The following is a 15445-nucleotide window of genomic DNA, read 5'->3' on the forward strand; positions in this document are numbered from 1 at the left end:
CACCAGCGAGGCCCACACCATATTAGCACCACCATGCTTAAAGATGAGATAAGATTCTTATTTCTCAGTGTCTTTAAAGCTGGCAGCACTTTTATTTTAAGAATGAACAAATATCAACAATATAATTCTGTATAATTATATAAAATTATAAGGAGTAAATGATAAATATGGGCCGAGCGCAAAGTAGCAAAGAAGTGTGAACGTCATGTGTCTTTTGGTTCTCAGTGAGGGTTTACAGTGTGTGTGTGTGTGTGTGTGTGTGTGTAATGTATAAATACAGTCAACCAATGAATACACTGTGACTGTATCAAAGGTTTCCAGACAATCACCGCCTCCCCTTCTCTTTTTCTTGCTGTTACTTTGAGTCTGCAGCAGCAGGTGTAATAATAATAAATAAGCCGAGCTGGTCGTGATGAAGAGCGCACACAGCTACAATACAAACCTACAGACGTGCTGTCTGTGACTCGCAGGCCAAAATGGAGGTTTTTATTATATGCATTAAGTTTGTGTTACTTATGTCCAATCTGAGGTACAGTTTCATCCTCTTTATTCATGGCCTGTGTCTGTCAGGCAGCAGAGGCTACAAGTCGTGTTTAAAGACTTTTCTTCTTCCCACTCACTCAAGTGAATATTCGACCTGAGAGAATCCTGGACGCTCCACAGGTTCTTTCTTTGAGTACATGTAGTCTGAGGGTTATTTACTTTAATGCTGGTTGTCATGCTGATGTTTGGTTTTGTTTTGTTTGTTGTCTTTGTGAGTCAGATGAGAATCGGTTACATATCTGTGTGTGTGTACAGGGACGGTCTGATCCAGGATGTGCTGCAGTACACAGACTGGATGCAGGGGGACTGTGTGGTCTTTAATGTACGAGCAGCGAGACCAAACAAACATATTTCCCAGGCTGCAGGAGAACACTGCACCGATATGAGACACAAAAGCAACAAATATGGAGCAGGATTAGGGCCACTGGGTAAAACTTTGAGTTCTGAGACTTTTTTTACTCATCTGACATTAATGAGGAATTCTGGTATTTTCTCAGAATTGTGACATTTTTATTTATTTTTATTCTCTTCCAACTTTTTTTTAGGATTTTCTCGATTTTATTTTTTTTTTGAAAAAAAAATCTGAAAAAATGTTATCTGCTGACTTCATCTAGAAATTTGTGGGTTTTCCCATTAAAATTCGAGGTTACGTCATCTGGCATTTTAATTTGGCCTGTTCTGATTTATTTATAAGGGTTTCAGATTTTAATCTTCTGATTTTTTTCGTAGATTTCTGAAGATTTTATTTTTTTCACTTTTATTTTAATTTTTGTCATAATTTCACGTCATCTCATATTCTAAGTTATGTGATTTTGATTGTTTCTCTTCCAACTTTTCGATAAAGATTTTGAGCATTTTCTCAGAATTCAGATCAAAATTGTCTCATTTCTCAAAGTTCCAAGATTCCAAGACTTCTGAGGTTTTTCTCAGAATTCTGAGATTGATGTTTTTCTTTTCTGAAAATTCAGAACTTCCTGACTTTGAGAAAACAGACGGCTGCTTCTTCAAAGCTAACATGAAGCCACTGTTAGCTGAGCAGCCACAGTGAATATTAGAGTTCATGGTGTTGTCTGTGTGTGCACTGTTTGTGGGTCGAAGTGCCATCGGTTCTTTCTTTGTGTTGTGGGTTTTTTCTCCTTTGTAGCAATAACATGTCGAGCTTTCTTTAACACCACCAGAGAGGATCTGAACATGCTGAAGGTTTAATTCTTTCGCCCCCTTCAAATCTCTATTTTTATAGTAATGACTGAAGCACTTCTGAGTAGAGACTCCAGGCAGTAACAAGCAGAAATCAGCACTTTACATGGAGCTGCAGCTCCTCTCGTGCTAATGGACCCGCCGCCCATGTCACAGCTGCTTGAAAACATCACCGAACATTCAGGACTCTAAAGAATAAAACCTGCTCCAACGTGTAACCTAAGAGCTGCTACGCTATCCTAGTATATTTAAAGGAAAAGAGAAGTGTAAAAATGTATATGTATAAATATAAAGTATAAATATATATATATATATATATGTATATCCTTTTGGTCATATTGGACATTACTGCTGTCTATTTTCTTATGACTGTGCACTGTGTGAGTGTTTCTTTGATTCCTCAGATGACTTCCTGCTTCATGAGTTGTCACATGTTGTGTGGTGTGGCCGTCAAGTTTGTTCAGTTCCTGCTGTGTTCCTCCATGTTTCCATCGTTTCAGCTGGTTACAGTTTTTGGATATTTTACATTTGGCGCCGCTGTGTGCTGATCTTCTTTTCTTCTGGTGGATCATTTTGTATCATGCTGTTGCTCTTCTTCTTCTAATCTAATTGTTTTTTTATATATATATATATATAATATATTATTCCGAATTCTTTTGCTCTTCTTGAGTTTAAACTGTGACCTTTTACACTGTCAAAAAAAATAAATTTACAGCCTTTGAATAAAAAACATTGAATGTGTTATGTTATGTTTCAGTCTGATGTCTAAGAACCAGCCAGCCTGTGTCTGCAGGCCTCCGCCTGGGTCCTGTCCTGCCCAGTAAAGCTGGGGACATGCTGCACTGTTCTTTGCCTGGTTTTACCCATGATTCCCTGCGGGGTGAAGTCTGCTCCAGTCTGCACAGTCGTCATGTGCAGTCGGCCCCAAAATCTGTCGGTGTGTGAGGGGACAGGCCAGACCTCGGTCACAGTCAATCAGACATGTTTGAATCTGGACCAAGCAGCAACCATCCAGCCTGGAAGATGAGGCCGATGTGGAAGTGGCTGAAGCTGCAACACAGCCGTCCACCAACAGGGGCTGGCTCCAGCTGAAATCTCTCATCGTGGTGCCATTCGCTGCATAATGTGTTTGTTATCGGTGACCTGATGGTACATTAAAAATTATTTGTTGAATAAAAAGATATTAAGTGATAAAATTGATAATGTGGGGGTGTAGTCGGCGTGTTGACCGGTCCGGTCTGAAACGATGTGTTACAGTCTGTAGCGGTCTCTGCTTTGCTCATTGCAGCGTTACATGTGCTGTATGATTATTATACTGAGTGTCTGATTATAAATAATATGTGGCCCGTCTCTGGTGCTGAGGGCTCCAGCTGCAGGCTGTGTGCAGCAGCTGCTCCCTGTTGAGGTGACACACTTTGAATAAAGTCTGAAACATGCTGAATCAGCTTTTTGTGTTGTTCAGAGGACGTCTCCACCTGTGCACACCTGAACACTTCACCTGTCTGCAGCTGAGTCCTCAGCACCAGGTTTCATGTGTGAGTCACAGTGTAAGATGTTTGACTTAAAAACTTTAATATATATCATATATCCTCCTCTCTTCTCTGCACCAGCAGAAGGGCAGAGAGAAGCTTATCATGTAGAAAGAGAGAAAGACAGCATTTGTTCCTCAGATGATGATTTTATGTCTGTATAATTTGAATTTTACATAAACCTGCTATGATAAAACTGAATTTTATTAACTTCAAACCACTCTTGCCTTGGTTGACAAATTAGATTGATTGCTGCAAGACTAACCCTAACCCTAGTTTACCGTAACCATAACCCTAACCCTAACCCTAAGCAGAGCTAGGGTAAGCATCTCGGCCGTCGTGAGACATAGAGCCTCAAGTGAGACATTTCCGTAATGTCTCAGTGAGCCGAATGCATTAAACTTTGAACCACAACTCTGTGACCTTCCTAACTGTGAAACCCTAACCCTAGTTTTGACCGTAACCCTAACCCTAACCCTAATGCAGAGCTAGGGTTAGCATCTCGGCCGTCGTGAGACATAGAGCCTCAAGTGAGACATTTCCGTAATGGTCTCAGCCGAATGCATTAAACTTTGAACCACAACTCTGCAACCTTCCTAACCCTAACCCTAACGCCTTGTAGGTGATGACATCAACCAGTCTGGCCCTCAACATTTCTCGTGCACAGGCAGTTTGGCATGACTTGCCCTAAATGTTGTAAGTTACGTACGCTAAATAAATACATAAATAAATAAATAAATAAAGCTGGGCTCATGTCCTGGTTCTTCTAGATTTCACTGTGACCTCAATCAATTCAATTCAATTGTATTTATATATAGCACCTTTTACAATCGACTCTTTACAGAAACCCAGAGCCTGAGCCCTGAGCAAGCAGGGAGAACTCCCTTTCAACAGGAAAGTAGGATTATAATTCACGTCGGTGTTAATGACACCCGGCTTCGCCAGTCAGAGGTCACTAAAGTTAATATTGAGTCGGTGTGTAATTTAGCTAAAACCATGTCGGACTCCGTAGCGTTCTCTGGTCCCCTCCCAAATCTGACCAGTGATGACATGTTTAGTCGCATGTCCTCGCTCTGTCGCTGGCTGTCATGGTGGTGTCCAGAAAACAACGTGGCCTTTATAGATAACTGGGAAACTTTCTGGGGGAAACCTGGCCTTATTAGGAGAGACGGCATCCATCCCACCCAGGGTGGTGCAGCTCTGATTTCTAGCAACATAGCCAAGTTTATTAGACCAACCTGACAACCCAGGGTCGAGGCCAGGAGGCAGAGTCGCTGTCCTACACACCTCTCTGCTGCTTCTGGAGGACTGCTGCCCTCAGTTAGAAACACATTAAACACAAATACACATAGAAACACTAAGCTTAATAATGTTATAGAAGTGGTGACGGTCACACGTCCTCCCACAGTTCATCAAGCACACAAGTTAAGATATATTAATCATAATAACCTCATAAAAATACACACTAACACACACAAACACATAGAACAAGGTAACAGAACACTCAGGTGTGGATTGTTTAACATACGATCCCTACTCTCTAAGTCGCTCTTAGTTAATGATCTAATTATTGATCATCACACTGATATACTTTGTCTCACTGAGACTTGGTTACAGGGTGAAGAATATGTTGCTTTAAATGAATCAACTCCGTCTTGTTATATTAACTGTCATGTTCCTAGAGTTACAGGTCGCGGAGGAGGAGTGGCAGCAATCTACCACTCCAGTCTTCAGATGAATCCTAAACCTAAGTCTACTCATACTTCTTTTGAGAGTCTCACTCTCAGCCTGTCTCACGGAAGCTGGAAGAAGTCAGAATTTGTTTTACTCGTCGTAGTGTCCACCTGCTGCTGCTTATTCAGAGTTCCTGCTGGAGTTTTCAGACTTCTTATCAAGTTTAGTGCTTAGCACAGATAAAGTCATTATAGTGGGTGACTTTAACATTCATATGGACGTCGACTCCGACAGTCTGAAGATTGCCTTCAACTCACTCTTGGATTCAGTTGGGTTCTCTCAGTTAGTAAATGAACCCACACACTGCCACAGTCACACCCTCGACCTGGTTCTCACCTACGGCCTGGAAGCTGAGAACCTGCTAGTGTGGTCTCAAAATCCTGTTCTTTCAGATCACTCATTAATAACTTTTGACTTCTCTCTTTCAGACCTACCAGCACCTAAGGAAAAGGTCTACTACAGCAGATGTCTGTCTGAAGACGCCGTAAAGCAGTTTAGGACAGCAATCCTACCAGTACTCCCCACAGTCCCAAGTACTGATGGGGGTACCAACTTAAATGTTACTCCTGCAGAGCTGGACCGCTTTGTCAACAACACTGCAGACACACTACACTCAGTCTTAAACAGGATTGCTCCACTGAAGAAGAAGAAAACTACAAACCAGAAGAGGCTAGCTCCGTGGTACAACTCAAACATCCGATCACTGAAACGGATTACACGTAGGATGGAGAGGATGTGGCAGTCCTCTAAATCAGATGACTCCCGGAGGATCTGGAGAGACAGTCTGCTGACGTATAAGAAGGCCCTTCGTAAAGCCAGGATAGCCTACTATTCATCACTAATAGAAGAAAACAAGAACAACCCGCGCTTTCTCTTTAACGCTGTGGCCAGGCTGACAAAGAGCCACAGCTCTGTGGAGCCTCGCATTCTTGCAGCTCTTAGTAGTGAAGACTTCATGAGCTTCTTCACTGATAAAATCACCACTATTAGAGGACAAATCAACCACAATCTCTCTGTGACCGCTGAGGATACACCGCCACTTCTGGAAACGGATCCTGGAACTCTGGACTGCTTCGCGCCCATCTGCCTCCCTGAGCTGACCACCAGCATCAGCAAGTCTAAACCTACTACCTGTCTTCTGGATCCGATCCCTTCACGGCTCCTCAAAGATGCTATTCCTCTGATCGGAGACTCTATATTAGGACAGATCAACTTGTCTCTGGAAACAGGATATGTACCACAGGCTTTTAAAACTGCTGTGATCATTCCGATACTTAAAAAACCTTCACTGGACCCGGACGTCCTAGGAAACTACAGACCGATCTCCAACCTCACCTTTATCTCCAAACTACTCGAAAGAGCTGTTGAAAGTCAGCTAAACGACCACCTGCGTAGGAACAGTCTGTTCGATGCTTTCCAGTCTGGTTTCAGAGCCCATCACAGCACAGAAACAGCACTGCTTAAAGTCACCAATGACCTCCCCATGGCATCGGACCGGGGTCTCGTCTCTGTACTCGTTCTACTGGATCTCAGTGCTGCCTTCGACACTGTAGATCATCGCATCCTGCTACACAGATTGGAACACGAGATCAGGATTACAGGAACAGCACTGCGCTGGTTTAAATCCTATTTATCTGACAGATTTCATTTTGTTCACACTAACGATGTGTCTTCCACAGGTACAAGGGTTAACCACGGTGTTCCACAGGGTTCTGTGCTCGGACCGATCCTGTTCACCCTCTACATGCTCCCTCTAGGAAACATCATCCAGAAGCACGGCATAAACTTTCATTGTTATGCTGATGATACCCAGCTGTATTTATCCATGAAGCCTGAAGAAACGGAGCCGCTAGTCAGACTACAGGCGTGTCTAAAGGACATAAAGGACTGGATGTCCTCCAACTTTTTACTATTAAACTCGGACAAGACTGAGGTCATTGTTTTTGGACCGAAACATCTCAGAACTAGTTTATCAGATAATACTTTCTCCCTGGATGGAATTACTCTGGCCTCCAGTACGACTGTGAGGAACCTTGGAGTTATCTTTGATCAAGACATGTCATTTGTCTCTCATATTAAGCAGGTCTCCAGGACCGCTTTCTTTCACCTGCGTAATATTACTAAGATCAGGAGCATCCTCTCTCAGAGTGATGCTGAAAAGCTCATCCATGCTTTTGTCACTTCAAGACTGGACTACTGCAACTCTTTATTGTCAGGATGTCCACATTACTCCATCAACAGTCTGCAGCTGATCCAGAACGCAGCAGCTAGAGTTCTGACAGGAAGCAGCCAAAGGGATCATATCTCTCCTGTCCTAGCGTCTCTTCACTGGCTCCCAGTGGACTCAAGAATACACTTCAAGATCCTTCTTCTAACCTACAAGGCTCTTCATGGACTTGCTCCATTGTATCTGCAGGACCTGATTGTACCATATGTTCCTAATAGGACACTCAGATCTCTGAGTGCAGGTTTACTAGTAGTTCCTAGGATTCATAGAAGTAGAATGGGAGGACGAGCTTTCAGCTATCAGGCACCGCTATTATGGAACCAGTTACCAATCTGGGTCCGAGAGGCAGACACTGCCTCCACCTTTAAGACTAGACTTAAAACTTTTCTGTTTAGTAAGGCGTACAGTTAGCCTTAGACCTAGTGTGTAGCACAGCTATGCTGCTCTAGGCCTACGTTGTCGGGGGGCACAAACATGATCCACTGAGCAGTTTCCCTCTCACCCTCTAACCTCTCCTTTTCTCTCCTTAGTCTGGCTCACACTGGTCTCAAGACCTGGATGATGACCTGCAGTCCGGCCCGTGAAGTCTCTCTTGCTCTACGTTGTCGGGTGGCACAAACACGATCCTCTGAGCACCCTCTGACCTCTCCTCCACTCTCCTTAGTCTGGATCATACTGGGTAATATCGTCTCATAATCTGTGTTAACTGTCTTCCTTGTAGTTCTGTGCCTCGCTCTCGCTCTCTCTCTTTGCAGGTCTCAAGACCTGCATGCTGACCTGCAGTCTGGTCCCTGATCTCTCCTGTGCTCATCGACTTCACTAGCCCCTGCTGCTCATCCTTGCTATCAAATTACTATTCCTACTTATGGACCGACGATATATATAGATATCTATTGCAATATAATCACTGTTTCATCTTGCTGTCATGTTTGCTCTGTACTGTATCATGTTTGTATTATGTTTGCTCCTCTCTCTCTCCTCTCTCTCTCTCTCTCTCTCTCTCTCCCTCATCCTCTCTGACTAGCAGCAGGACTGGTTCCCCCTTAAGTTGACGGGTCCTGCTCAAGGTTTCTTCCTCTTAAAGGGAGTTTTTCTTGCCACAGTGCTCTTAGGGGGGTCCCTGTGAAGCGCTTTGAGACAATGTCTGATTGTAATATGCGCTATATAATTAAAACTGAATTGAATTGAATTGAATTGAAGAACACTGAGCAGGTAAAATTCTAATCATTGATTAGTTCAAATTATTTTCAAAGCACCGTTTGTTGTTCACAGTTTGTTGCTTAGAGCTGTTCTGTTTTTTGGGGGACGAAAGGATAAAAGACTTGACCTTACTCCCAGTAATGAGAATCACGTGTGATTCATTCAGGTGAATGGATTGTTGATAAGAAACCAATCACCACAGATAACCCCCGTCCATCTCTGCCTCTCAGGTCGCAGAGCTTCCTGAAGAGAGACGAAGGCAAAATGTGTTTGTTCTGCAGAAAGGAACGCGTCATGTTCCGGGCTCGGTGCGACATGACGGTGTCGGGGTGACATTGCTCTGACATCAGTGTGAAAAATGACTGCTTTGAAAACACTGCTGAAGTCTTTGTAGTGTGAATGTCAAACAGGTGCCTGTCAGGGTGGAAATACAGACGTAGTCCTGTGATCAAAGTGTCAAGTAACGTGTTGATGGCATTCAGTATTTAGCTTTTAAAGCTGTGATTTCACAGCTCTCACTGCGATTGTTTTTAGACTCAGAGTTTGCTTTTCATGTATTTCTGACATCAAAGAGCACCGGAGCCTTTTTTTAGTCTATTCATACTGTACTGGCTGCAATACGAGTCTGATGTTAGTATTCGGTACAAAAAGTCAGAGGAAACAGGTGATGATAGACTGAGAGCAGGAGAAAGACTGGATATTATGAATAATATATGTATGTAAGTGTGTGTCCTAGGGGTTATATTGACTGATATATTGACAGACCATCATTTAAGTTGCTCAAACCGAAGGCGCCTGAAAGTATTTGTGAATAAATATGAAAAAAAAGCAGTTTTTCACACAAGTCCTGACCCAAACAAAGAAATAAAAGTGAATGATCAGACTTCTAGAAAGGGAAACACTGTATTCCTGCATCATAAGAACCTCAACCCCTGTGGCAGGTACACTGCATGGCGGTGGTAGTGTCATGGTTTAGGCCCGCTGTGTAACTTTTTATAGGTTTTAGGAAAAAACAGACTTCCTGTTTATGAGATGTTCCTGTTGCTTAGCAACCTGCAGCTGATACTAACATGTAAAAACGTTCAGCTCTGGCTATTTGAGTGCAGCTCAGGACGTATGTTGTATTTTGTTGTGAAGTCTTGAGTCCAGCGGTCACCAGCATGCATGACGATATTTTGGACTGCAACCAATGCATCCTTTGTTTTTTAAAGGACATCTGCCTCATATACAAATGCATCCTTGACAGGATGTTTGAATGGAAACTACAAGCAGGTGTTGCACAAACAGGCATCTGGCGATGCAGGGCTACTTAGTTGCCAAGATCTGAGGAAGATGTGCAAATCACCACAACTGATGCAGCCACAATTTCAATATTTATGCTATATGGAGTGTGAAGGCTTTTGAGAGAGGAGACGCCATTTGGCCCACTGTGCTGAAGTGGTATCAAAGCCTTTGGTGTTGATCTGTCAAACTGGATGGGAGCCCTGCTCTCAGATCATTGTGGAGAGCTGTCAGTTCCACGGTGCCACCTCCTCATCCTCAGCCTCACTTGCATGCACCACTGATAGTCCAGGACTGCGTCTCGGTGCCGAGGTGGATGCCGCTCGCTTGCTGGCAGGGACGATGGGCCCGAGCTCAGAAACGAAGAAACGGAGGGGCGTGCTCAGCTGGGGGAGTACAGGACACGTGAAATTGCTACCAGCACGGGGGTTGATAGAAGCCTGGCAGTGTCCTGCATCTCCAGAACAGAGCTGACAGGCAGAAAATGAAACACAGCCTCACCCCCGCAGCTGCAGCGTGGTCACCATAATCCCTAATTCCAAACATCCACTTTTAGATTCAAGATCCCGCTTCTGCCACTGTCGCTTGTGAAATTCATTATCACTATGTGAGAGGAGAGATCAGAGGAGCAGAGCGAGCCAGCGAGGGGAGGAAACAATGTGTCCATGGATTGAGTGTGAAATGAATGACTTTAATCTGCTTGTGCCATTTATCTGTGGGCGTGACTGCCGGATCGCTGCAGATGAAATCACTTCGCTGCATATCCAAGCGCACACAAGATGAAAAGGATCATTTACCCTGAAAAAATGCTGCTATTACCAAGTTAATGATTCAGATACTGCACTGATGCTCAGTCCATGGGAGCACTGTTCAGTCTGTGCTATCATAGAGTGCAGCGTAAATGTGTCAAGGACACAGCTCAGAGCACAGAGTTCAGCTCATTCAAGGCAGCAGGAGGCCTCTGTTTGCAGCAGGTCTGCCTTTGTCTGTTTGAGACGGATTATTGCTTCCATTTCTTAAGTGATTTGGAATAAGAAAGCACTGCATTCCAGCATAAGAAGCTTACCTCTGTGTGAAGCATGGCGGCGGCAGTAACATGGCTTGTTTGGCCTCGAGATGACACAGCTGCTGTTTGCAGGGACGATTCCACAAAAACGTGATCTCACAGACACCAATGTGATCACTCAAAAATAAATACAGAGGATGATGAGATGTTGTATAGGCGTTTGTGTTGGTGCCATAATTTCACACGTTTGTGAGCTGCAGAAGCACAGAGGCATAGAAGCATCTGGCCTCCAGTTTCCAGTCTGCCTGCTCTCATTGGCTGCTGAGGCAAAAGACAAAGTGACAAGCCTTGAATCAGGTCACGCCCCTCCAATGGTTTGGGGGAGGGGGACAAAAATCTCTAGTGTGTAGGCAGCATAACACTCTGGTCCTCAATAAATCTTTATAAATTAAGTAAAGTACATAAAAAAATCAAATTAAATGATGACTATAAAAGTTATTTTTATCTATAAGAGATGCCCCGAGGCCGGCTGAAATATGGAGGGAACATTGTGTAATCCCCATGCCACCATCTTGTCCTTAGCCACAGAAAATATTGTTAAAAATGAGTCACTGCAGCTTCCCCCCCTCCTATGTACACTGATGGTCTTCTGTTCATGACATCACGTGAGCGCCGCGTCCCACGCCTGAGACCCGAGGCCAGCAGAGACGCACAGCGACTGTGACATAATCGGACTTAATGACCGCAGCTCTCTGCATTACCGCTTCACCGTGTTATCCTCACTGACCTGCGCTGACCCTGTTCACGATGAACACTGTTCACGGACCCTCTGTTCACGACGCGGAGGAAATCCCACTTCCACTCCTGTGGATTTGTCTCTGTGCATTCTGCAAGAAACCAGAAGAAGAGAGTGAACGTGGATGAGATGGACTCACAGCCAGTGACTCATCAGCCACAGATCTCCGTGGGCAAAAGACTCATCAATACTCTTCAGTATGATATCGAATAAATGTTGCATCACAACAGAAATACATCTGTAAAATAAATCAGGAGACACTTAAACACACACAAATGTAAAACTCCCCCGCCTCTAGGCGATGAGGAGGAGAGCCGATGCCAGCGGACTGTTTTGATGAGGAGCTTGACCCAGGTGCTGATGAAGATTGGTGGATTAGGCGGAGGACAGGATGCAGCACCCTTACTGAAAACACTTTAAATCTGACAGGAGGGACATGATTGGCTGATTGAGATCATGGCAGGATCTGATGAAGCAAGCGGGAAAGTGAAAACTTCATTATACTGTCGCTTTAAATACTTTTATTTACAATACACTGCATTGAGGGGCATGTTGTGTCCAAGCGTCTTCAGTCGTATCTCAAGTTCTCAGATTGGTTTCGTAACCTAGCAACAACAAGCATGTGATGTATAGAATCAATAGATAAACAGCCTTTAATTGACCTAAAAGAAGTGCTGCAGTTAAAAGAGACTCCTCCCACTGAAAGTTAAAACACGTGTCAGCGTGCATGAAACGTTAAAAATGATGTGACTTTATTTATACTGAAAAAAATCAAAGATTTAAAGAGGATTTCACCTCCTGCTGAGTGTCTGGAGAAACACCAATCAGTGTATTGTCAGCACTCGTCTGCGTCCTCTGAGGGGGCTGATAAGAATACTTGATTCTGTGTTGCATTAGGATTCTCTCCATCTTAACTTAACAACAGTGACACAACATTTGCCTCATTAAAAGTATTCCCGGAGGCCTGATCGTCAGTCATCTCCACCTGTTACATTCATCCTCACCCCCTGCAGATGCTGTCTTCCGTGTAATCGACAGAGCATGAGGATGCAGCCCGGCGTTTCTAAAACCGCTGTTCCCCTCTTTCCCCGTCCCTACCTGAAGAAAGGAAAAAAACAAGGGGGATGTAAGCCACAAACTGGTGGGAGCCTGCGAGTCTCAGGAGGTAGATTACCGGCGTGGCAGTAAGTAATCAACCTCCCATTCAGGCCGGCAGCTTTTCATTCATGCGCACAGTGGCGGGGATGTGAGGAAGCTGCAGGAGGAAGAGGAGGAGAGCACGTCGCTGCTGGATGGAAGGAAGAGACACAAAAAGGAAGAATGTAAATATGATTACACTCGTTAGCATGAGGTGGGACTTCTCACAGTCAAATGCAAATGAATGTGACGAAAGTATTGTGACACACACTGAAAGCCGCCTTGCTTCATACGGCCGCTTTAAACGCTCTGTTAATGGGACGCTTTGATTTAGCATGCTGTGAATATAGAACATTTAGAAAGGTCTTAATATTCTAACATCTGTTGTGTCAGTGTATAGACTGGAACCAGAGTCTGCACAGAGCAGGAAGTGAAGCAACATGGGTCTGTGTCCCATCCAAGCAGCAGCCTTCTGGGCTCAGGCTTGAAGTCCACGCGGAAGTGTCAAAACTTGTAGTTCACGCCGCAGCCACTGGAGGCTGGCTCCAGCAGCGAGTCATTTCCCATAGACTCCCATGTTAAAATGGCCGACTTCACAGCAGAAATGAACATGTTTACAGCCTGGTACAAAAAACCACTCTGGTCTCAGATGATAGGTTCTCTTCTAGTGTCAATTCAATCAGGAGAGACTAGACGTTCAGATGAGAAAGAATTTATTGAAATACAGTGAATGAATGAATGAAATGTGCTTTGGCGTTCTAGACCCCGATGCGATGACCGACATCCGAAGGGGGAAAGGACAGGAGATGAGGCCGCTTAGGCAGGAATCCCCCCGGGTCTAGACCTGGTGGTGGTGAAGGAGCAGACGAGCAGGGGATAAGAGGCCTTGCCCTGATGAGGAACTGGTGGAGCTTGGGGTGGAGGAGGGTTGCCGAAATCGATCCGAAAGACAGCTGGAGAGGAGACTTTTTTTTAAATGAATTGCTGAGCGGTGATTGGGCAGGAGAGGAACGACTCGGCCGCTGATTGGTGGGGGAGTTGCTCTATATTAACCAGCTGATTAAGTGGGAGGCAGAGAAAGAGAAAGGGGCGAGGGAGAAGGTGGACAAGTGTGAGGAGGATGAGGGAGAGGTGGTTGGAAAGAAGTGATGAAAGAGTGAAGATAGTCTTTCTGATTGAACTTGCGCTAAGAGCTTCATTTGTACAGGGGGTGATTTGTTTTATAACTCACTTGTTTAAATTATATTCGGACTTGCCGCTTGAGCAACAGTCGGTTGCCGTATCACAGTGCGAGTTTCCTGCTTCCACGATCGCCCGCCCCCCTAAACTCTGCTCGTGCTCCCCCTCTTTGTCCATATTTGGAGTTTTGGCGGACGTGGCGCTGCCAACATGGCGGCGGTCAGAGTGTCCTGGAGCCTCAAAAAGGCTTTTCAGAAACAAACGAGTTCTGCCCATAGTTTTTACTGTCAATGGTTCCATCCACTAACAGGGTGGAGGCGGGGCTTATGACCTATACTGCAGTCAGCCACCAGGGGGCCTCGCTTTTGGAAAGCTTGCCATGTCATCCATCTTCATATACAGTCTTTGGTTGTGACAGTGAATGGCTGATATGAAGTAGAAAATAAAGTGTGTGTTTGGGTCCAGCTCCAGCAGGACAGGGTGTCATTCTGCAGCCAGTCTGAGTGCTGCCACGGGTCTAAATGACGGTAATGGATCCAGAGACGCTCCATTATGTGAGCTGGGAGGACAGACAGGTCCTGCACTGACAGAGCCTGCCGGTGGATCGCTCATATGGCTGATAATGGAATAGAACAACATTGTTTTGTTGTTGTTGCAGAGCAGTGGGAGTGCAGACTGCTCCAAAGTAAATAAGCTCATCAGCAGATCAGGAATAAACAGTGCTTCTAGTGATGGACTCATAAAAACGATGTTATATTTGCACATATTGGCTGCACGTGGAGAAGAAGTAGGACATGCATTGTTAAATACATTAACTGTGTATGTGTGTGTGCACATTTGTACACACTAAGCCTGCAGGGCCTCAAGAGACTGCTGCCAGTCTTGGCCGAACTCCATCACACTCAACATGTCATCCAGTACCAGCAGATCTGGCTCTGGTTCATGTCCCCTAATAGAACATTCATTCTGTGCCAGGCCAACGCTCGAACCGTAATTTGTCTCACTCTGTGAATTATGAATCTTCTCTCCACTTCAGGGACGCTCCATTAGCCCATATGTGCAGTCCGATGAGTCCGAGGAGTGTGAAGTGGGAGTGGGAGATCCCAGCTGTGGTGTTGGAGAGGATGCATCACTCAGCTGTGAGTCCAGAGACAGGAGGAGGTTCCTACAGAGCGTGTCAGAAAGAGACACAACGGCGAAAAACGGTGAATACTCATCTCTCAAATCAATCAGACACAATCTTTAGAGTGTGTGGGAATCTTGTTTTTCTTTTTAAAATGTATTTAACAAATGCATACATGAACATTTCTGTGTATTCAGTTATTATTCATAACAAGAAACGAAGTGTGATGAAGATTCGAGAAACAAGTCTGAGTTTTACAGACTGCTGAACATCAGTAATAGTAATAATAATAGTTAAATATTTGTCGTCTTTCATTTATGTTTATGTAAAATCAGTCTTTATTATCTTTATTTAGTGCCAAGGCTTTCGGAGCCTTCAGCCTTTGATTCCTGGATTTTCAGGTGTCGATATTGGATCAGATCAGATCACTGTCGAGCCTTTAATTTAAGCAGATAATGGTCCGCTGAGAGCGGCCATGTCCCGAGGAGGCTGG

The sequence above is a fragment of the Parambassis ranga genome, chromosome 20 (genome assembly GCF_900634625.1).
Source record: "Parambassis ranga chromosome 20, fParRan2.1, whole genome shotgun sequence".
Classification (NCBI taxonomy): Eukaryota; Metazoa; Chordata; class Actinopteri; family Ambassidae; genus Parambassis; species Parambassis ranga.